This window comes from Sitophilus oryzae, unplaced genomic scaffold (genome assembly GCF_002938485.1).
Source record: "Sitophilus oryzae breed Bouriz unplaced genomic scaffold, Soryzae_2.0 scaffold_1146_pilon_pilon, whole genome shotgun sequence".
NCBI lineage: Eukaryota > Metazoa > Arthropoda > Insecta > Coleoptera > Curculionidae > Sitophilus > Sitophilus oryzae.
The window spans coordinates 220801-246424 of NW_022145778.1; the positions used below are offsets into that span (position 1 = coordinate 220801).

Genomic DNA, 25624 nt, shown 5'->3' on the forward strand with positions numbered 1-25624 from the left:
TTTTTAACAAGAGAAATTATTCTTAATAAATTTTAAACCCGTTGTTTATTTTGGAGGTCAAAACTGCAAACTGTTTTAAACTACCCTGTATTAATTTACTATCGAGATAACGTCAAGTCAATTATTAGATGGCGAAAACAATTTATTATTTTCTGTCAACAGTACCCGTTGGACTACAAAACGTTAAGTCTTGTTCCATATTTACTACCGACTGAAATTGAATAGACATATGTATAACGATCTATTTTCGAAACGTAACAATTAGTTATAATTTATTATCTGGCTGGTTGCACCATTTACATTTAATTAATCCTTTCATTGTTAAGAAATATAATGTACAATGTACATACAGTGTACTGTCAGATATACATATATTATTAGTCTTTTGATTAATAACAGTTTTCGTTCTTTTAGTAAAATTGTAGCAATATGTACTAGTCTAAGAGCAACGTTTTCGAGAGAGTATTTTAAGACGTCTGGCTCTTTGATTTATATTTTACTATGCTCTCTGGAACAGCATACGGCCCCCCGTTGCGTTCGCTACTGCGCATCGAAAGAAGATCCTATATTTTTTATTAATTTAGTCCTATAAATTCTAGTATTGAATATAAATCGAATATGTCTCCATAGCGCAGTGCGTAGAGTTACCGACCACGAACCGATGATTCAGAGTTCGAATCTGGGTCAGGGCAAAGACTTTTTTTATTTTATTTTCGTTTATATTCTGATAGTAAAGTACTAAATAATTTTGGTAATTAAAAAAACAAATATTTAATATTTTACTATCAGAATATAAACGAAAATAAAATAAAAAAGTCTTTGCCCTGACCCGGATTCGAACTCTGATTCATCGGTTCGTGGTCGGAAACTCTACGCACTGCGCTATGGAGACATGATCGTTTAATATTCAATATTAGAATTTAAAGTACTAATAAAAATATAGGATCTCCTTTCAATGCGCAGTAGAGAACGCAACGTTTACCGGCAGCCAGACGGGCCGCATGCTGTTCTAGAGAGCATAGTAAAATGTACAGGGTGGCGCACCTCATTCGCCTCGGTTGATTATACGAAAATGGAAAGATGTAGAAACAAAATATTTTATGGGTATATGTGGGGAGTCAATGCACACAATTTAAAATTATTTTGAAATATACAGGGTGTCTCAGAACTGAGTTCCATACCAAAGTTATATTTTTTCTTATGGAACACCCAGTATTTAATTTCATTTTTGGATTCTTGGGCCCAAAAAAAGACATTTATTATAAGGGTTAAATATATTTAAAATCATTGGTTTTTGATATATGAAGATATTTAAATATGCATGTTACAAGAGAATTCATTATCAATACCCTGTACATTACTTTTCAGAATTAATTCTTGTGCTGAGTTTAAAGGCAAAGAAATAAACTTTACTGAAAAATGTTATTACTTCCTTAAATTTATACAGGGGTACCAAAAATTAGTGATCTATTTTAAGGATTTATTTTACATTAAAACTTTGTTATTTAAAATGCAACACACTGTATTTTTTAAATAAATCGAAGCAAATTTAAATGCTCTTTCAAACTATATTAGGGTTTCCTATACCTATATGGCACAGATTTTGAATAAAAAGCGATTTTTAAATAAAATGGCAATCAAGATGGCTGGTATCGCCATGACAATTTTCTAGTGACAGTTAGTAACTATTTTCAAAATCGACATTAGTTTATAGACTTTATTTGAATCTATACCAGTTTACTTTTATTTAATTGACCTACAATAGTTAAATAAATAATATTTATTTAATATGTATTTATTTATTATTTCTATCAAGGAAAAAGAAGAAGTAGTTCTTTGTTTTATTTTACGATAACTTGTCGATATATGAATTTTTTATAAAAGAGCCAATTACGGTAAATTCAATTTCTTCACTTCCAACGACAGGTTTCTGCCTAATAGGTTTTTTATAAACGACACTACCAATTCTGCGAAATAGCAAAGAGGACAAGTAGTTTTTCAAAAGAACGCTTATCAGGAAGATTCCTATCTGGATATCTTTGAGCGTTAGCTCTTGAGGCGAAGAAATAATTTTCCTCACAAAATAAAATCACTTGTAACATATCTATCCATTCGTTCCACCAGCACATATGGCTTTATTTTTCTTCATAAAATAGCAAATACTTACTTATTAAACTATTGTGGGTAAATTTTAGTAAACTGTTTAAATAATAATGTACATACACTAATATCGATTTTGAAAATTGTAACTGTCAGTAGAAAATTGGCGATACCAGCCATCTTGATTGCCATTTTATTTAAAAATCGCTTTTTATTCAAAATCTGAGATAGATAGGTATAGCCAACCCTAATATAGTTTGAAAGAGCATTTGAATCTGCTTCGATTTATTTAAAAAAATACAGGGTGTTGCATTTGAAAAAACAAAGTTTTTATGTAAAATAAGTCCTTAAAATAGATCACTTGTTTTTGGTACCCCTGTATAAATTTAAGAAAACAATAACATTTTTCAGTAAAGTTTATTTCTTTACCTTTAAACTCAGCACAAGAATTAATTCTGAAAAGTAATGTAGAGGGTGTTGATAATCAATTCTCTTGTAGCATGCATATTTAAATATCTTTAAATATCTCAAAAACCAGTGATTTTAAGCATATTTAACCCTTATAATAAATGCCTTTTTTTGGACCCAAGAATCCAAAAATGAAATAAAATACCGGGTGTTCCATAAGAAAATATATAACTTTGGTATGGATCTTAGTTCTGAGACACCCTGTATATTTCAAAATAATTTTAAATTGTGCACATTGCCTTCCCACATATACCCATAAAATATTTTGTTTCTTCATCTTTTCGTTTTCGTATAATCAACCGAGGCGAATGAGGTGCGCCACCCTGTATATCAGAGAGCCAGACGTCTTAAAATACTTGTTTTTCCGACGTTGCTAGCTCTTGTACTATTAGACATTTTCTATGGATACAACCATAAAATAATAAATACAAGAAGAAGTGTCAAGTCAATGTTAAATTATGGAAACAGCGTGGCTGCCTGGGTAACTAATTTTCAGATATGGCGGCTGGGACATATGACATAGACATATGTCCCATTTCAATTTTGTAAAATTTATTTCCGTTTCCGGTTTTTAATGGCGGGCTGTTCAGGAGGTTTAAATGAGGGTTAATATACTTTTTACTCTTTCTAGTAGTTAATAATACAACAAAATTACTCAAAAATATTTATTTGGAATTTAGAACAATGTAAATATGCAAATCAACACAATTAAAGAGCTATAAACACATAAACTACTGTATCAATATCAAAATATTTAAATAACATCAGAGATGCTGTGTTAAAGTGAATTAGTAAAGTAACAGTGCACTGACTTACAGAAACTTGAAGATAAATAAATGTTTTCACAGCTTCACGGGCGTAAAACTAACTGGAAGCAGGAAAAAGACAACAGGAACCCACGCAAAACCTGGAATCAAAAAAAAAAAAATATGTAAAAAACATAAATCTAGGTACATAAGGCTTTTGTGAATTAAATCAAACAGGACTTGAATGGAAATAAAATGAATAAAAAATATGATACATATACATCTAATACCTCATTTGTATTTTAAAAATAATCTACAAAAAAAAATAATCTACATACATAGCATTATTGCTCTGAAAATACATAATAGGTACCTATGTGATATGTAATTACGCATTTCTGTTCATCTTGTAGATAATTAATGTAGGCTAATAATAGTTCAATAATCATAATTTACCTTGTGTAACTTGCTTTCAATTGCTCAAAATCACCGATCAGTTTTTAAAGTAGAGATACGGAAAAATCCTTGGTAAAGAATATCCCAAGATCCTTGGATCTAAAGCTAAAAAAATATAAAAACAGTTAATATTTTACCTATTTTTACATATAATATGGCCCATACCTACTACACGCAGAAACGTCGATTTCATCATTTTCTTCATGGAATTAATACCATATATACTTTATTAAAGTGTTAACAAGGAACTTTATATAAAAAAACATCTTTGTACTTATAAATTTCAGCCGAAATATCATAAACAAACTTCCAATCAAATCTAAAACGGCAAAAATTAAAATGGCGCCCGACCTTGCCAGAGGCCTCGGGAGTTGACACATGGCTGACACACAGACAAAAGAAGAGGACGCCGACGTGCATAAAAATGTTCCGTAAGAGAAATTGACAGAAATCATATAGAAATATTCAGATTTTTGTCTAGGACAGTCTAGAAGGCCATGCTTTCTGCCTGGGTAGGACCGCGCCACAACTGTTTCCAATTTTCCGGTTTACTGTCACCCCCCTGGATACAACTAACTAACGCAAGCTGTTGCTAGGATATTCTATTAATTTTAATTGTGTTTTTTAGACATTGTGAATGATTGTAAACTAAAAAATATATAGTGTAATTGAAACCACTAATTTATTCCAGTAATTGCGAGGTTCTGAACGAAGCTATACATCTAACTGATTTTTAGCAAGCATTAAAAGTGTTTAAATTTTGAATCACCTTGTATATGCGCTTAACCCGCCTTAACCGTATTTCTCTTTTGTTCTAGATTCGTAGCAATGCCCAGTTTCACCAGAATGAAAAGGCTATTCCTAGAGGGTAAGTGATTTAATTGAATATCCATCAACCAAGTCTTAACGAACTGCGGAGAAAGACCTACCAAATAAACCGTTTGTTAAAAAGAGCTGACATGACGTTTGAATGGCAAAATAAATTAATCACACTCGGCCCGATTTGAGATAAAACCACTATAAAATCGTATCTCGTACAATGGCTCAAATATTTACATATCGCGTATAGTAAAGGAGGAAAAAAAACAATGGCTATCATTAACCGTTATTAAGAAATACCGAAACTTTAATTATTTGATTAATGTAATAAGCTGTCGGTGGTTCCAGTGTGTGATTTCGTAAATTACCGTTTTTGAAGCCGGTGGCACTAGTTTCATCACCTTTTGTGAGGTTATTAAATCACACAAGGGTCTAATGATACCTTAGTTTTAATTGGTTTGCCACTTGTTTTGTTTGTAGCCGTAGCTCAAGTACGCATTGACCTAAAAAGGATTGTAAGCATAAGTAACAATTTTGTTGGAAATTTGGTGCTATTTTTTGAATTTTGAATGTTTTAATGAATAGCAACAAAACTGACTTTAAATTATTGTATTACCGGAAGTAGTTGCCCAAGTGCATCAAAATGACCGATAATTTTTCATGAAAGCATGTTGTCTAAAAACTGCATGAATTTATATTCATATTTTTCCTGAAACACAGTTATAAAAATTATTATGTTTAGATTCCGTTGAGGTACCTGAAGATGCTGAATTTGAATTGAAATTAAAAGAACCTATAGTAGGTACAAAAAAACATTAGTATTATTATTAGAACTTGTAGCAGATTCCTTGTCTCTCATTTTTTCTACCAAATTTGCATGATGTTCATCATCGAGTTGAAGGTAACCCATATAGGATCAAACCATCGGCCCAGTCTTGGTACAGGACTGGTTCAGTACTGTAAAGATCTGGGCCAACTATGCATACCAGACCTGGCCCAGCTTTGGGAATAGCCTGGAATGATAACATCGTGCCAGGCTTGGTTGTCAAAATTGGGACAAGCTAAATCACCAAGGCTGGGCCATGCTTGATTACCAGAGTTGAGCCAAACTTAATCACCAACACTAGGCCAATTTTGATCCCCAAGACTAGGCCAAGTTTGATCACCAATACTGGGCCATATTTGTATACTAGTTTTGGCCCTTATCTCTGTGGTTATGTGGTACTATTACTGTGGTGCTATTGTGGTTGTCGAATTAAAACATCAGACTAGGCTTAGAATCCGACGTTAGGCCATCATTGATCGTCAAGCCTGGGCCTGACTTGAATGCCAAGACCAAGCCATGTTTGATCGTCGAGAGTTTAATTGTCGAATTTGATCCAGCATCAAAAAAACAATTGTTTTTGAACCCATTATTTGGAATAAAGTTAGCACACAAATAATTATATTCATATAATCATATATTTAGATTAGATTTGAGAAAAGCATTTAACAGCCGTACACCTGCTTTATGTGCAAATTTTCTGTTTAAAGCTTGTCAACCACAAAATAGAAATCAACTGATTGGCCAAGACTCGATTTTCCAGTATTGGACCAAGTCTAAATCACAAAAAAATGACCCAGGCTTAGGTGACTAACTCCGGTTCAAAGCTGGGTCGCCGTAGCATAGCCAGACCTGAGATTCCCAGTGTGGGGCCAAAGCTGGGTGAATTAAGAGACGGGCAATACTCGATTTCCCAGTATTGGACCAAGTCTAAATTACCAAAAAATGGTCCAGGCTTGGTTAACCAATTCTGGTTCAAAGCTTGGTCGCCGTAGCATGGCCGGAGCTGAGATTCCCAGTGTTGGACCAAAGTTGGATGAATTAAGAGATGGCTAAGACTTGATTTCCCAGCCGTGGCCCAATATAGGGTGAACGTAGGATTGGCCAAGCCTGAACTACCTAGCTTTGGACCAATCTTGGTGGGGCGAAGTCTGGCTTCCCGCGACTGGGCCACTCTTAACCCCGTTGTCAAACTACGGGGGCTCCTGTATGGGTAAGGTTTAATTGACGTCGGGTTTGCGTGCTCAGTTATTTTGACCATTGTGTTCTCCTTAACCTCCTTCTTTGCTAGTGTCGACACAGCTGTTGCACGTGGCGAATGGTTAGTAATGTTTACTTTCTTCGTAGCCAAACCTGATTTTTTCGCTTCGATAGACACCTATTGAGCAATCGTATTTTTCTCAAAAGGAAACATTTACCCATTTTCCAGGAAGGATTTACAGTTAAAAACAATCTTGGAACATTGATTAATTTTCTTTTTTTCATAAATTTTTTGAATAGCTTTGCTGGACATATATCCGGTTGACTTCTATTTATGACCAGCCATTTTGACGAAGCACAAGGTTTATTTCCTCCTTGAATGGTATTATCGAATATCGGGTTGTATTCAATGCAACCGGTGCGGTGGGTTGTCCTATATTATCAATATCATCTTTAAAATAGGAAACCAAACATTTTCCTCCCTCTCCTCCTCGCTATGCCAATTCTTAGGATAATACAAAAATATTTTTTTTGCCAACCATCGGGACATTCTTCATTACAATTTCGTACCATCAATTTGAATTCTTCGTATTTGAGTGCCTTAGAGCTTTCTTTTCTTTTTAGAGGGTCCATCTGCAATTCCTTCCTTGTGGCACTTTTTGCCTCCCGGGATATTTTAAATTCGGTGTCAGTAAAAGGACCAGGAGAATGGCCCGACGACTGGACACACTCCACCATTGTCACTCTCCACAAGAAAGGGAGCATACATAAGTGCAGCAACTATCGTACAATTTCCCTCATCTCACATGCCAGTAAAGTAATGTTGCAAATTATAAATGAAAGACTGAAAGTTTTTCTAGAAAGAGAAATTCCAGCAGAACAAGCAGGTTTCACCAAGGGCAGAGGCACTCGGGAACATCTTCTGAATATGCGCCAAATCATAGAGAAAGCAAGGGAATTCTACATCCCTCTTTATATTTGTTTCGTAGACTATAAAAAAGCTTTCGATAAAGTCAGATGGCATCACCTGTGGGAAATCTTAAAGGAAGTGGGGGTACCGCAACACCTTATTTCACTTATCATTCAGTGGTATCAGCACACTACAGGATCAGTTAGAATACTGGATTCAGCTTCAAAGGAATTTTCCCTCGAACAAGGAGTCAGACAGGGGTGTATATTGTGTCCTCAACTATTTAACATATACGGAGAATACATAATGGGAAGGTCGCTAGAAACATGGGAAGGAGGCATTTCAATAAATGGCCAAAAAATAAATAATCTACGCTTTGCAGATGATACAGCACTACTCGCTAACAGTCAAGAAGAGTTAATCAATTTAGTAAATAGGGTAGAAAACGAAAGCAATCGGCTCGGTCTGGAACTAAATACGCAAAAAACCAAAATTATGATAGTTGATAGGCAACATAACAACCATCCAAATATAAGTCATATCGACCGCTTTGAAGTCGTTAAGTCATACGTATACCTGGGATCACTATTGACAAATACAGGCACATCGGAAGAAGAGGTGAAGCGTAGGTGCAACATGGCAAAGGTAGCTGTTGGGAGACTGACCAAGATCTGGAAAGACCGCCAGATATCAAGAGCCACCAAAAACCGGCTAGTCAACTGTTTGGTACTCCCAATATTGACGTATGGCTGCGAATCGTGGACTCTCAGGCAGGCGGAACGTAAGAAGATCGATGCTACCGAGATGTATTGTTATAGACGTATGCTCCGTATCCCATGGACTGAACACCGTACAAACGTTTCCATTATAAATGAACTTAATATTACTAACAGGCTTTCCTGTCAAATCCGACTAAAACAACTAAAATATTTTGGTTGTGAAGTCCGGACAATATGGAAAGACTCATAATTCAAGGCAAGGTGGAGGGACGTAGACCACGTGGCCGCTCTCCAACTCGATGGATAAACCAGATCACGACTAGCTGTAGCAAGCCAATGCACGATGTCATCGAGATGACAAAAGACAGAGGCGTATGGAGAAAAATCATCCATGATGTTACGCTGACCACTACACTCCCTAATGGGGGTCAGGACTGAAGAGAGAGAAAAGGATTAAATTTAATATTATAATTTTTTGGTATTTTTCCATTAATAGCTTGGCTGTTACATTCCAAATAGTTTTTACCGTAAAATCCTTATAGTCTTGCCCGTTTTTCCTTTTCATATTAAATGCCCAATCGCTTTTGATCTTTTCTTATCTCTGAATAAACACTAAAATGTAAAGGATCAATAGATAAAGATTCATATTTAAGTTACATAGTTCATCATTCCATTAAACATATTAGAGAATTATGTATTTTGAATAAGACATACGTTTCAAAAACACTTGATTATTAACAATTACCTCAATTAAACAGTTAATTGTGTTATTAATTGCCAAGTAATCGACTAACCGAACTCTCCACAGTAATTACGACTCTATAGGGGTTTCGCTTTATGGACCTACTACTAGCAATTACATAAGCTAAACGAGCGTTACAATAATACACTGTGTGTCACAATTCAATCTATTATTGTCAGTTTTCCATTCAGTTAATTAAAATGCCGTTGTCGATGCATTGATAATACCCACAGCTTAACCTGTCTTACACTACAAAGAGAGTTAAAAAGTTTTAGTAGGTATTTTCTGTTAAGTACAGGTTTAGAAAGCCAAACTTACAGAAAGAAAGGAAATAAGCTTTCAATTGCATCTTAAAAACTGATATAATGCAAGGTTCAGTTAAGGTTATTCTTTTTTAAATTTCTTAATATCGTAGGTACATATTTTTTAAATTTCTTAATATCTTATAGAGTTTTCTTAACCCCTTATTCTAAATAATGACTATAGAGGGTTGTTCACCACATACGACACGGAGTATTGTAACTAAACGATTAGATTTTTACAAATTGTAAGTTTTGGGTTCGTTGAAGGACTATTAGAGCTACAATTTAAAAATATTTTTACAAGATACAGAGTGTCCCAAATGTGTAAAAAATATTATAGTTGTATTTTTTTAAATGGAACTCCCTATATATTATTCTACTTTTAGATTCTACGATTAAAATAAAGGTAAATTTGATTAAGGTTTACCACACTTAAACCTTACCGTTTTTGAAATATTTTCAATTTTATGAAATTGCAGTAAAAATTTTAAGGCTTCATTTCTCCAAGGGTATCAAAGTTTTTAATACTAGATATTTACTGAAGATTATTTATTGATCAGATATTGTGTTGCAATAATAAAAATTTTACTACCTTATACAGAGTGTCCAAAAATTTATATTAAATAATTACTAGCTTTAAACGGCAATAACTTGTTTAATTTAAATGGAACACCCTATATATTTTACGTGAATCAGATGCACAATGTAATTGTCTATCAAATTGTATTGTTCCATTTTTTACCCATCTCTTCAAGTTTTCATAGAAAATGCATTTTCTTATAATTTAGACTTCATTTATCACTATACCCATGGAATATTGACATTTTAGCTTATTTTTAAAGATGTAATAAATTTTCAAAGGGTACATATACTAATATTGTCGATATAGCTCGCTTATTTAATTAAAAAAATATTTAATTAAAAAAATTATTTTATTTACTTATTTAATTAAAAAAACTGTTTAAATATTTTTTGTTACAGAGGACCAATTAATATGATCCCAGTATTTAAACTACATTAATTGACTGTTTACATTGTAGTAATAATTACTCCAAATACTAAAAAACTGAATTTTGTGTGTGTGTATTAGACAGTGTGGTAAAAAGTAACACCTTATAAATTTTATTTCATTTATTGACGAATACTTATTTATAAAGCCAAATCCACATTTATTTAGAATAATTTATTAATTAAAACAATTTAAAAGTATGTAATTAACTAAGTTTTGGTGTTTTTGGTAGGAAATAATGGTGGTATATTTAATGGGTATACTCTTTTACAAAGATTTAAATAGTTTTTTTTGTATGCCAATGGGCTTGCAATGTTTACCACCTGAACATTTTGTACATATTATGGTGCTATAAAAAAATCTGAAATGTCAATATTCCATGGGTATAGTGATAAATGAGGTCTAAATTATAAGAAAATGCATTTTCTACGAAAACTTGCAGGGATAGGGTATAATACAATTTGATAGACAATTAAATTGTGCATCTGACTCACGTAAAATATATAGGGTGTTCCATTTAAATTAAAGTCTAAATTATAAGAAAATGCATTTTCTACGAAAACCTGAAGAGATGGGTAAGAAATGGTATAATACAATTTGATAGGCAATTACATTGTGCATCTGACGCACGTAAAATATATAGGGTGTTCCATTTAAATTAAACAAGTTATTGCCGTTTAAAGCTAGTAATTATTTAATATAAATTTTTGGACATTCTGTATAAGGTAGTAAAATTTTTATTATTGCAAAACAATATCTTATCAATAGATAATCTTCAGTAAATATTTAATATTAAAAACTTTGATACCCTGGGAGAAATAAAGCCTTAAAATTTTACTGCAATTTCATAAAATTGATAATATTTCAAAAACCGGAATGTTTAAGTGTGATAAACGTTAATCAAATTTACCTTTATTTCAATCGTAGAATCCAAAAATAAAATAATATACAGGATGTTCCGTTTAAAAAAATACAACTATAATATTTTTTACTTATTTGGGACACTCTGTATCTTGTAAAAATATTTTTAAATTGTAGCTCTAATAGACCTTCAACGAACTCAAAACTTACAATTTGTAAAAATCTAATCGTTTAGCTACAAGACTCCGTGTCGTATGTGGTGAACAACCCTGTGTAACGGGTTCCTCTATAACTTTTTTTATTTTTTCAGATAAGAAAACGAGATTTGGTATGTTAGTATATGACATAAATTAGGATTTATTCATGTATTCAATTCTTTTCGGTCACTTCTTGTTTCACCGGAAATGACTACATATTTTGATTTTTAAATTGCATCCTCGGTATTTTTTTACTTTATTCGATAGAAAATCTCTGAGTAGAATTACATCTCAAATGTCAATTTTTGACATTTTTACTTAAAAATCGTATTTTAAATTTCAACCTAGAATCCCAAGGCTGTGTTAAAAAACACTAATTTTTAATCAAGGAGCTGTGGAAAAATAGATTTGATCATTCTGATATTTCTACTATCTTGTCCTTACCGGTTTAAAGATGCCCAAATCGTATTTTAATCATATCTCATTTTTTCAAAGGAAACGGGAGTGGTTCATTAGCATATTTGGAAAGAGCATTTTTTTACGAATAATTTGGTACCACATAGGTACATATTTACTCGATATTTTCTCTTAAAAGTCAGTAGAACTTAAGCCTTCGCTGTCGCAATAGAGGGTTCCGCCTGGGACACACTTTTACTAAATACAATACTTGCGAGTAACTTATGATTTAGGTACATCAGAAGTTTACAGCCAGATGTCGCCTACTTTCTATCCCCAGAGCATGGCATTCTATCGATATTTAAATCTTCGATACTCCTTAGACATCCCTAAATAGAAGTTTAAGGAAGTAAGTAAAAAAAATGAAGTTTCTGATGATAATTTATGGACTTTATCGATTTAACGCACCGCTGCCGCTCTTTTAACTCGGATGCCGGCCGACCAAATAGCGATATCAGATCGCATTACGACACTTGCAGTGTTGTTGCAACGGTAGTTTGATGGATAAAGTTGTCGGTAGTCGTTGGAATTACTCCGATACGAGAATTTGATTAAATTCTAGGAATTTGTAAAAATTTGTTCGCAAACTTGTTAGGTAACGGTTTTGGATTTAATAAGGATGTTGGTAAGAAACTATTCCTTGAAATGGAAAAGGTACAGAAAAAAAAAACGTTAAAGGCTTTTTCATGCTAAATAGCAAACGATTCTTTTGCTGGTTAGAGGAGAATTTCACAATTTCACTAATATAAATTAATAAATATTGCAAATGAAACAATAGCTGTTAAATATTGGAATTGAAAAAACAGTTAAATTCTGTAAGTCACTCAAAGTTGGTTGGTTAAAGTAGCGAATAAGACGGCTTGTCAAATTGCCGTCTTGAACACAACTCGATCCTATCCTCAAGGATAGTACAGGGTAGTGATGTAAAAATTCTAAGTAATCGTTACAAAGTAACAGTTACTTTACGAGGACTCGAAGTAACGCTTACTATTTGAATTTAGGACTCGTTACTCGTTACTAAGCTAATTCGTTACTTTTGCGCCGGCAGTAATCGTAATCCCTGGAAATGCACGAACCGAGGACTCGAAACTCACTCGTGTGAAGTTGGCACCCTTTTTTCAAAAAATGAACTGGAATTTGGGAGTTCTGGATAGATTTACAATAGTTCTATAGTTCTTAATAAGTTAGAAAAATAGTTCTGGTTAATTTCGGGAGATATGATAGGGGGGTGCCAACTTCACGTAGCACCCTTTTTTTATTCTGGAACAGTTCTGATAGTGGAAATATATTCTAGAACAAGAGTTCTATAGTTCCTGACTATGATCAAAATAGTTCTATTGTATTAAACAAGTTATGAACAAAAATAAAATGGCAGCCTGAGCAGTTTAAATCGATTTTCTAGGTAAAAAATTGTTTAAAGAATAGTTCTGAATAGAGTTCTGAATAGCACCCCAAAAGTTCTATAAGATGTACTATTTGATTTTTTTAAAATGCCAATAATTAAAAATTTCATTGATGCACGACTCTATAGATAGACATAAAAATCGACTCTACGAAAGAAAAGCAATGTTGAAAAACAGTTCTGGTTAGAGCTCTGAATAGCACCCCAAAAGTTCTATAAGATGAACTATTTGATTTTTTTAAAATACCAATAATTAAAAATTTCATTGATGCGCGACTCTATAGATAGACATAAAAATCAACTTTACGCGCAAAATACAATGTTGAAAAACAGTTCTGGTTAGAGTTCTGAATAGCACCCCAAAAGTTCTATAAGATGTACTATTTGATTTTTTAAAAATACCAATAATTAAAAATTTCATTGATGCACGACTCTATAGATAGACATAAAAATCGACTCTACGAAGGAAATGCAATGTTGAAAAACAGTTCTGGTTAGAGTTCTGAATAGCACTCCAAAAGTTCTATAAGATGTACTATTTGATTTTTTAAAAATACCAATAATTAAAAATTTCTTTGATGCACGACTCTATAGATAGACATAAAAATCGACTTTACGCGCAAAATAAATTTTTAATAAATAACAATAAAGAAAAAAAAATGTTTTGGTAATTAAAGCATGTAAAAAAGGGTATATAATTTTTTTTAAAAAGTCCGTTGTATCTGGTTAGAAGAACATAAACAGCATTTTTAGTATAAGTAATTAGGGCTTTCGTAAATTAAATTTAATTTAAAAATTCCCTTTTTGCTTATTTTAATTAAAGTCTCTCCTTTGGAATTTGAGTGAAAATTAATTTTCCAGCTCATCATCCTTTGTCCATATGTTATTAGTCTAATGTTTCCAATAATATAGTTATCCCATCAAAAATATAGAATGTAAAAAATGGCAAATCTTGCAACACAATATTTCTATTATAAAAAGTCGTGAGATTTCATGTAAAACCAAGTCAGTTTATTTTATTTAGTTTCTTGTTTAAGCACCTATTCAACAATTTTGTTATAAATTGTTAGTATTAATATTAGACATCTTTATTTCTGTAATAATTTTAATGACTTGGGCAATTTCGACTCGATTTAGACTCGATTCGGATTCCGATTCCGATTCCGATCCCAATTCGATTACGATCCGATTTCGATTCGATTTCAATTCAATTTCGATTCGATTTCGGTTCTATTTCGATTCGATTTCGATTCGATTGCGATTCGATTTCAATTCGCTTTAGATTCGAGTCCGCTTCGAGTTCGATTCGAGACGGCTTCGTGTCCGCTTTGAGTCCGCTTCGATCTCGATTCGATCTCGATTCGCTTTCGATTCGAGTCCGCTTCGAGTTCGATTCGAGACCGCTTCGTGTCCGCTTCGAGTCCGCTTCGATCTCGATTCGAGTTCGATTCGAGTCCGCTTCGAGTCAGCTTCGATCTCGATTAGAGTCCGCTTCGAATCCGCTTCGAGTTCCATTCGAGTTCGATTCGAGTTCTATTCGAGTTCGATTTGAGTCCGCTTCGAGTCCGCTTTGAGTTCGAGTCGAGTCCGCTTCGAGTTCGAGCCGAGTTCGAATCGAGACCGCTTCGAGTTCGAGGTTCTCCTATTAACTTGATCATTTCAATCATTTTGGTCTCTTTTAATTTAAATTTTGCAGCGATTAAAGTACGATTAATTATTTAAAGTCAAGTCTTGTAACATAATATAGTTATCCCATCAAAAATATAGAATGTAAAAAATGGCAAATCTTGCAACACAATACTTCTATTATAAAAAGTCGTGAGATTTCATGTAAAACCAAGTCAGTTTATTTTATTTAGTTTCTTGTTTAAGCACCTATTCAACAATTTTGTTATAAGTTGTTAGTATTAATATTAGACATCGTTATTTCTGTAATAATTTTAATGACTTTCAAGGCAATTTCGGCTCGATTCGGATTCCGATTCCGATTCCGATCCCAATTCGATTTCGATCCGATTTCGATTCGATTTCGGTTCTATTTCGATTCGATTTCGATTCTATTGCGATTCGATTTCGATTCGCTTTCGATTCGATCTCGATTCGCCTTCGATTCGAGTCCGCTTCGAGTTCGATTCGAGACCGCTTAGTGGCCGCTTCGATCTCGATTCGAGTTCGCTTCGAGTTCGATTCGAGGTCGAGCCGAGTTCGAGCCGAGTTCGAGTCGAGTCCACTTCGAGTCCGCTTCGAGTTCGAGCCGAGTCCGAGCCGAGTTCGAGTCGAGTTCGCTTCGAGTTCGAGCCGAGTTTGAATCGAGTTCTATTCGAGTTCGAGTCGAGTTCGAGTCGGGTTCTATTCGAGTCCATGTCGATTCGATTTCGGTTCTATATCGATTCGATTGGGATTCGATTTCGATTCGCTTTCGATTCGAGTCCGCTTCGAGTTTCATTCGAGACCGCTTAGTGGCTGCTTCGAGTCCGCTTCGATCTCGATTCGTGTTCGATTCGAGTCCGCTTCGAGTTCGTGTCGAGTCCGCTTCGAGTTCGAACCGAGTCCGAGTCGAGTCCGTTTCGAGTTCGAGCCGAGTTCGAGCCGAGTTCGAGTCGAGTTCGCTTCGAGTTCGAACCGAGTTCGAGTCGAGTTCGCTTCGAGTTCGAACCGAGTTCGAGTCGAGTCCGTTTCGAGTTCGAGCCGAGTCCGAGTCGAGTCTGTTTCGAGTTCGAGCCGAGTTCGAGCCGAGTTCGAGCCGAGTTCGAGCCGAGTTCGAGCCGAGTTCGAGTCGAGTTCGCTTCGAGTTCGCTTCGAGTTCGAGTCGAGTTCGCTTCGAGTTCGAACCGAGTTCGAGTCGAGTCCGTTTCGAGTTCGAGCCGAGTTCGAGTGGAGTCCGCTTCGAGTTCGAGCCGAGTTCGAGTCGAGTTTGAGCCGAGACCACTTCGAGTTCGAGCCTAGTTTGAATCGAGTTCTATTCGAGTTCGAGTCGAGTGGAGTTTCAGTGTAGTTCGAGTCGACTTCAAATCGAGTTCGATTCGAGTCAGCTTCGAATCCGCTTCGAATCCGCTTCGAGTCCGCTTCGAGTTTGATTCAAGTTCGATTCGAGTCCGATTTAAGTCCGATTCGAGTTCTATTCGAGTTCGATTCCGGTTCGATTCCAGTCCGAATCCCGTCCGCTTCGAGTCCGATTCTCGAATCCGATTCGAGTAAATTTATCTGACTATTCCGAAGTTTGAATTCTTGAAATGTGTCTGGTGTTACATAACACAGTCGTCTCGTATACCGCAGTAACAACAGTAAGTTGTGACAATGCTTTCTTCAACACTTCATAATAAAAAGTGTTAGGTCGTTAAATTTATGAGTTCAAATATATTTTACTGCAAAATAAACTTAGGTTTCTGCAAGAAGAGTGTTAAAACTATAGGCTGCTAATTAAAATAGTAAATTAAATCTTTATTGCTCGACTATATTTCACACGATATATAACAATAAGGTATTGAAGAATAAAAATATTTAAATAATAGAAAGTGTTAAAAAACAAGATTAACTCTTTTGTATTTCTTTGGCATAACAAATAGTTATGTGCCATAAAAGTAATGTATTTTGGTAATACATCGTTTTCAACAACCCGTATAACCAAACAGTATAGAACCTCTATCGAGCCTATATTAAAATCTTTAGTCGATAAAGGCAGCTTTATTCATTTGGTACAGCGACGATACGTGTTTGAATACAGTCTAGCCTGTACTGAATAAAGTTGGCCTATATTGATACTTTACCGCCACTATACATTCTGGATTTAGATTGAATAAAGTTAACTTGTCGATTCGTTATCGTACCGATATACATGCTGACGGCGTCCTTTACACAATATGTATTAAAATCTATATCCTATAGAAAGTTTTTCTTGTTACCTGAATTAGAAAAGTTATGTTTAAGTAAATTCTTAAACATATCCTTTGTAGTATTAATATTCCAAATATTAATATAAGTATTCTAAAGGCATAAGATACTACAAACGATATGTTTCAGAATTTACTTAAACATAACTTTTCTAATTCAGGTAACACTTTTAAAAACCAAAGAAAAATTTTCTAGATATATTTTAATACATATTTTGTAAAGGGCGCCTATCAAACCTATAGGTTAGATAAGATTTATATTGGGGCGATTTAAGTAAAATTACTGAAAATTTGATTACTCTTTTATTATATTTTTTCTTACAAATTCGTGTACACTACTGTTTTCATCAATTTAAAACTTTCATTAAGTCTTGTAACTTCATCAAAGGTGTTCATGGGAAAATTTCATCTTGCTACTTGTGACCATCAGTACCGTTATTATAATTACCTCGCGGAAGTCTTATATTGTTTAGATATGTTAGGTACGACCTGCCCTTCAATAACTCAACTTGTGGAAAATAAACATTTCAAATTTTAGATTTTTCTTCCATTATATTATAGTAGAATGTTGAAGAAACACGGAGACGCACATTTGTATCTGGCATATTAAAATGATTATAACCCCAGAAATGATGCACCAGCGGAATATCATTATAGGTATATAAAATACATGAAATTGTAAAGGATCAGCATATATTTACTATGTATAACTATAAGTAGTATAGTATAAGTAAAGTTTTCGTAACAGTGATTATTGTAATCGAAAAAATCTATAGAATCTGTATTTATGCGTTATCGATACTATATAGATTCTTTATTTGCGTTATAAATAGCATTCATCTATTCTCTATAGGAGAACATATACAGGCAGTGCTTTATGGTTGCTATAAAGATTAAATACAGAACATGTCTGTAAAGGAAATATTTGAGTATGCTTTATATATGAAGTCTTTATCGCGACATCTTTATAGCAAAGAAACTAATCTATATAGGCTTGAGTTTGCTATATCGCGTGGTTGTGCGGGAAGGCATTTGGTAATTGTTTGGGAAACGCTACATTTGTTAGTGTTAGTGATTATCTTGGAGCCATTATTCAATAATATTTGTGGAAAAAAAAACACCTAGACACTCGCGAACATCTGCGGCAGACCTGATAAGCAAAGACAGGAAAACTGTCAAAACTGTAGTGGGTTTACAAAAAAGACATTAGATGCTGAATTGGGGCAATTAAAGCTGATGGGATTGATACTGACCATTGGGATTGATATTGATCAGATTTTGCCAACCAGAAGAAGACACAATAGGCCAAAAATTCTATATCAGTGCGATGCCCTGACAAATGTGCGGTTCTTTGTACTAGACTAGAAGTTATTAGCAAAGACCTAAATAGCAGGAATCAGTCTTTCCATGGTATTAGAATTTTTAGAAAGGATACACCAATAGGCCCAGTTTAATCCAGTATGTCATGTTCTGAAATTTTAGTTCCGTCCTGTAGGTAACAGTTTGTTATACTTTTAACATTTATCAATTTTTATACAAGTAATTTTCTAATATTCATAACGTCATTCAAAATCTAGGCCAAAAATCTATTAAACCATGGCTTAACAACGGAATTTACAATCACTAAAGGTCTTAAGCAAGGATGTTGCTTATTGCCCATGTTACACTAAAAAAATCAAAACTGAAATGTAGCAATATGACCAGTAGATGAAAATACTACAGTGTGCACCTTATTCTTTGCCGATGATCAAGCTGTTTAGCACAAGATATAGACTACTTCGATATAGACGACTCGAAAACTTATCGAGAGTATGAAAAATGTAGATTAAAACTTAATCTTACCAAAATAGTACATGTACATACATTGGCGGACAACAACAAGACAAGTTTCAATGTTAAATGGAATGTTTCTTCTTCTTACTGTGCCTTGTCAGGTCTCCCTAACGTTGGCAACCGCGATGGTGAGCTGATCCTTGTTTTCAGCCACTCTAAAAATTGTTCGGCGCTATGTATTTATAGTATATCCATTCTGTTCCTCAACCAGGAAATTTATTTTCTTCCTGCGCTCCTGCGGACCCCTATTTTGTCCTTCATTATAAGTTGTAGAATCCGGTAACGTTTTCCTCTAAGGACATGGCCCAGGTATGAAAGATTTCGGCATTTAACTGTTGTCCAAATTTTACGAACTGCGTTTACCCTATTTAGGACTGCTTCATTTCTTTGCACAGCGTCTCATGGTATTCTTAGCATTCGTCTACGTAACCGCATTTATGATTTCGATAAAAAATATTTCATAATTTTGGAAATGAACATTTAATAGTGATGACTAATAAAATACTTACCGTGGTTCGAATCGAGAACGAAACTTCAGAAGAGTTTAGTGTAAGGAGGGGAGTGCGACAGGGCTGTATATTGTCGTCTCTGCTATTCAATGTGTACTCGGAACATCTATTTAGAGAGGCACTGGATGGCACAGAGGATGGGCTGGTAATAAACGGAGAAATAATAAACAATTTGAGATATGCAGATGATACTGTTCTGTTGGCCGATATCGCTGAAGGTCTCCAAAGGCTTATAGATCGTGTGGCGAATACATGCAGCAGATACGGAATGAAGATGAACTGCAAGAAAACTCAAACGTTGATCATTAGCAAGAACTACATCAACAACTTTCAGTTCACTGCTAACAACATCGTTCTCCCAGCGGCCGAGACAGTTGCATACCTGGGCTGCACCCTGACTAAAGACTGGGACCACTCGCGCGAAATGAAACACCGAATCGAAATCGCGAGAGGGACATTTAACAAAATGCGAAATATACTATGTAACCTGTCCTTCAACGTCCGCACTAGAATCAGAATCCTAAGATGTTACGTGCTCTCAACCCTTCTGTATGGAGCAGAGGCATGGACCCTTACCGACGCATTATGCAAGAGTGTGGAGGCATTTGAGATGTGGTGCTATCGGCGCATGCTTAGGATTTCGTGGGTGCATCGCGTGTCAAATGAGACAGTATCAACATCGCATCAACAAGGACTTGGAGTTTCTGGTGAACGTCAAACGCAGAAAACTGGAATACTTCGGACACATCATGCGGAACGAGAAATACCGCCTGCTCCAACTCATACTGCAGGGGAAAATAGAAGGCAGGAGATCAGCGGAACGCAGACGAATATCGTGGCTGCGAAATCTACGAACATGGACCGGAATGACGTCAACAGCTTTGTTCAGAACGCCAGTGAACAAAGTAATATGGACCAATGTGATAGCCAGCATCCTATAGGGGATAGGCACTTTAAGAAAAAGAAGAATAAAATACTAATCCTCTCTAGAACTTAGATTTTTAATCTACTTAAACTAAGGGTTTTAAGGATAAATATCTTTGTAAAACATTCATCAATGGATTTTTATTTTTTGCAGTTACACAAATTTGTCTAATCATCAAACATGGAAAAACAGAAGAGAAAATGATCAAAATAAAGTATTGAAAGAAAAAGAAAACATGATAGATACTACTTATTAGTGGGTTTATGTTTCAAACAATACCAAAAGCAACAACCAATACGCCTGCCGGTATTCCGTATTGAGTAATGACATAACATAGCCACCTTGCAATTTTCCAATCATCTTTTTCAAAGTTGTCTTGTCCGATCGAAAGGTTGCATGTCATTCTCCAAATGAAATTCCTGTTATTTTTCCGGCGTCCCACTACTTGAATTTGTAAATAAGCCGGTCGGACGCAGTGTTTATGCCTCTCACCGCTCGAGGACACGCGTTTGAAAATTGCACAGCGTGTTAACGTTTTTGCATGCGAAGGGCCATTAGGGAGGATATTTGTTGTAAAGTAGATTGGCAGTAATTATTGTAAAACTGAAATAGATAAATTTATTCGATGTCCCAATATACTATAATACATGAAAATATTGATTTATACAGAGTGTCCCAGAAATAAGTGCAAGTACTTTAAGGGGTGGTAGATCTCGATAAAAGAAACATATGTTCTCTTTATCGTTTTTCAAATAAGTACAAAATAACGGAGTTATTTTACTTTGAAAATTTCCAAAAAAATATTTTTTGCTAAAATTTTGAGAACCACTGGATCTTTTCTGGATTTTCTTTCTTGTAAATTTAATTTTATATCTATGTTTCCATATTATCTAGAAATTATGTTTTCAACTAAAAACTAAAAAAAAAATTCAAAAAATTTCGAATTTCTTTTGCGAAAAAAAACTCATAGTGTTTCTGGGGTTGAACTATACTACCAGCTTATGAACTATACTTGCACTTATTTCTGGGACATCCTGTATTGAATAGAATATGAAAAAACAGGTAATTTATATTGAATAAAATATTGTATTGAGTCAAAACTGGAAGCTAATTTATTCTTCATAATGGGTTGGGATTGAGTCCAGGGGGGGCCTAGGGCTTTTGTTTTTTTTAAAAATGCAAAATAATTTAAAAAAAAACCGTTTTTTTTAAAACCGTTTTGAATAAAACGTTTACATGAATTTCCCTATCAATAAATTTCATAGACTTAGTTATCAAACCGTGTTCCTGTAGATTACTTAAATACCTAAACATTTTCTAAAAAAATCAAAATTAACACATTTTTGAATACAACAAAATAATATTAACTAAACAAAACTATTCATTTTTACTGCATCACAAATAAAAATTAATACGTAGCCAAGAGTCATAATTCAGGATTTCTCTGGGGTGTGCCCAGCAGTACCTGGGGGGGGGGGCGACACACTCGGGCACCTCTGTAGTTGCGCCAATGCTGTTTCGCCGGAAATAACGATAACATTTTGGTTTTTAAATTAGACCCCCGGTATATTTTACTTTATTCGATAGAAAATGACACTCTGAATAGAATGTCATATCATATGTCAACTTTTGACATTTTCGCTTAAAAAGAATCGTATTTTAAATTTCAATCTAGAGTGCCATGAATGTGTTAAAAACACTAATTTTTAATCAAGGAGCCTTGGAAAAATAGAGTTGATCATCTAATGATTTTCGTGTCTTGTCCGGGCCCGTTATAAGATGCCCAAAGCGTATTTTTAATCATATCTCAATTTTTTCAAATGGAATAAGGGTGGCTCATTAGCATATTTGGAAAAAGCATTTTTTACGAATAATTTGGTGCCAGACACTTTGTATTTCGAGTCAAATTGTCTTTATGCATGTTACCGCATTTTACAATTTCAAATAAACCATACGCGAAAATGTCAAAAATTGACATATTTATGATATGTCATTTTATTCAGAGTGTCATTTTCTATCGAATAATGTAAAAATATACCGGGGGTGTCATTTAAAAATCAAAGATTGTAGTCATTTCCGGTGAAACAGAAAGTGACCAAAAACAATATTGACTACGTAAATCAATCCTAATTTATGTTACATATGTACTAACATATCAAATCTTGTTTATTCTATCTGAAAAAAATAAAAAAGTTATAGAGGTGAGCCATTTTTGGTACAGGGCGAGTCAAAACAATATGTTGTATTTGTCCACTATTTTAAATATGAAATGAATTCCTCCAAGTAGATCAGTAAAAATTACAGATAGTACGTTGTTTATTAAATGTTTATTTATTAATAAATAATAATAAGATGATAAAAAGATCCATAATAATAATTCGATAAGAATAGAAATTTTAAAGGTGGCCTCTTGTTTTATTTTATATTGTAATATATTTACTTTACACTTATTATGCTCCAATTTAATAAAGTCTGTACGATAAAGACTGGTGGGGAAAAACTCATTAACTGTTTTAGTACTAACTAGAACTTGAAGAGAGAAGCTTTTGTATAAGCATATTATAAGTATTGGTAACATCAGCAGCATCATGCAGTAAATAACACTAATAAACTAAAGATTGGAAAATCTTGTTGCATTAGTTTCCTTAAGAAGCAATAATTGTAAATTAGTTAGCAGTGATTTAGTATTATTACTCCTGCAATTTCATGTATTTAAAGAAAATGTGATTTACAGATAAGTAATTTACTTCAAAGAGAGAGTATATCATCATATCAAATTCCAGGTATTGCACAGAAAGTTTCTCGTTAAGGATATTAATTAAAAGTTTATATACTTGAAATGTGTTGTTTTATGTTGCTTTTAAATTTATAAAGAATATTAAAATTCAGCAGCTTTCAATGTCTTTTTTCAATGTCTGAGTATATTCATCAGTCCAAAGTGTTTGTAAAAAATACAATCTTTACATATATTTTGTTAAAATATAATTTTCTAGAATTAATTAATTTATTTTGAAATTTATTAACATGATTTAAATAATAGCTCCCGTATATAGCGTTTAAAGCCTTGAGAGTAGCAAGGCACAGCTTGCCATACTAGAGCCTTTCGGTATACAAGGAAGGTAATGTGGCTAGCACTACGCTTCAACCGCCTATTATTACCTCAATATTGTGAATCCCAAGTACTCATTTAAGGCTGAGTCGACCTAGGTATCTAAACTATTTTTATTTTATCAAAAATAGTCGGCTGATGAACTCGTCGGATAGGGATTAAGGGATTCGAGGGGTGCAATTTTAGCTCGCCTCCCCGTAGTGCACCCTGGGTAACTCTAAAGAGCTAAAACAGTTGGTGACCAGTCTATCCTAGCGATCTCCTGGTCATTCAAGCATACAAGAGCAAGACAACTATATCCGTAAAGGTCCTTCTCAGGACCTATTGACGAGGAAACTCGGGCCTTCAGTCCGAATTTGCCAGCTAAATGTAGAAGGAATCAGCAAGGCAAAATGCGATTTTCTTTCGAAATTTCTTCTTGACAATAACATTGATGTCTTATTACTCCAAGAAACCCATACTAAATCTGATGATGAGATCTTAAAAAGGGGAAGAATAAACGGTTTTGGAATATTGGGATCCACACACAGTCAATTTTACGGTACTGCGACATACATTCGAAGGAACATTGAACACGCACATCTCATTGCTGCTACAACAGACAACAGCATCCATACCGTCATTATTAAAGTTGAAGAAACAACCATTGTCAATGTATATAAACCACCAAATCAACCGTGGCCTACAAACATCCTCCCAGCCTTGAATCATCCAACAATATTCGCGGGAGATTTTAATAGCCACCACGAGCAGTGGAACTATACTGGTTATGATTAAAATGGCATTGTTTTAGCAGACTGGGCGGAAGTTAACAACCTTCACCCCCCTGATTTTCGATGCCAAAGATAAGGGTACTTTTCGATCTGCTGCCTGGAGAAGAGACTACAATCCAGACCTCTGCTTTGTTACTAGTAACCATAACGGCGTTCCATTGCCAGTCGAAAGAAAAGTTGCCGGTGACTTCCACCACAGCCAACATAGACCAGTGATCCTGAATGTGGGTGTATCAATCCCTGTGGTCAGATCCACACCTCGTCCTATATGGAACTTTAAGAAAGCTAATTGGGACCAATATGCACAAAAATTAGACCAATGTATCCCCTTTATACCACCTGAACCAGAAAACTATAATCGTTTCATCGGGGCCGTAATTTCAGCAGCGAATAAATACATTCCTAGGGGGTATAGAAAAGAATACATACCGGGCTGGAACGAACACAGTGAACATCTATACGAGCAATTCAAAGAGAGCGTAGATCAAGAAGTTGCAGATAACCTCCTCCATAGTCTAGACACTGCTAGAAGAGACCGCTGGATTGAAACAGTGGAAAACACAGACTTCCATCGATCTAGTAGGAAGGCCTGGACCCTTCTACGTAATTTAGGAGGTTCAACAAGACAAAATAGGCCAAGCTGTCAAATATCAGCTAATCAAATTGCAAATTATATAGCTGAGACATCTAGGTCTCGACGTGATAAGGAGCACACAATTGAGATTAAGAGGAAATTGAAGGAGTTAAGAACAACCACTCCCCATATCTCGGAATATTACAACCCTTCGAAAGTGAAGACATAGCCACAGCTAGTATTAAAGACATCAAGCCGAACAAAGCTCCTGGATATGACAACATTCATCCAGAATTCCTTATTTACGCTGGAAACCCTGCCCTCAAGTGGCTTTGTAGTTTCTTCTCGAGAATTTTATCAAGCGGCAACATTCCAAAGGAATTAAAAAAAACTAAAATAATAGCTGTGTTAAAACCAGGAAAATCTAAAGATCAACCTCAGAATTATCGACCCATAGCCTTCTTAGTTATTACCTATAAGCTCCTAGAACGACTTATTTTCAATAGAATAAAGGATAGTATTTTAGACCATATTCCAGTTGAACAGGCAGGTTTTATTCCTAAACGCAGTTGCTGTGACCAAGTTCGAGCACTTACATCTCACATTGAAGGAAATTTCCAACTTAAGCTTAAAACCTCCATAGCTATTGTCCATTTAACAGCCGCTTACGACACAGTCTGGAGAGATGGTATGGTTTATAAATTACTTAAAGCACTTACTGGTCAAACTATAGCTCGAGTTACCAACAACATGCTAACTAACCGATATATCCAAGTATTTCAGGGAGAGAGCACAAGTAAA

At 34.6% G+C, this 25624-nt stretch overlaps 1 long non-coding RNA gene across 1 annotated transcript in view; it reads left to right on the plus strand.

The window, feature by feature from the left end:
- Positions 1-25624, plus strand: part of LOC115886680 — a 252673-nt gene that overhangs the window by 141255 nt on the left and 85794 nt on the right. Inside the window, exon 3 of the long non-coding RNA XR_004050926.1 lies at positions 4589-4638. This is a non-coding gene — a long non-coding RNA (uncharacterized LOC115886680). The remainder of the gene's footprint in view (positions 1-4588; positions 4639-25624) is intronic.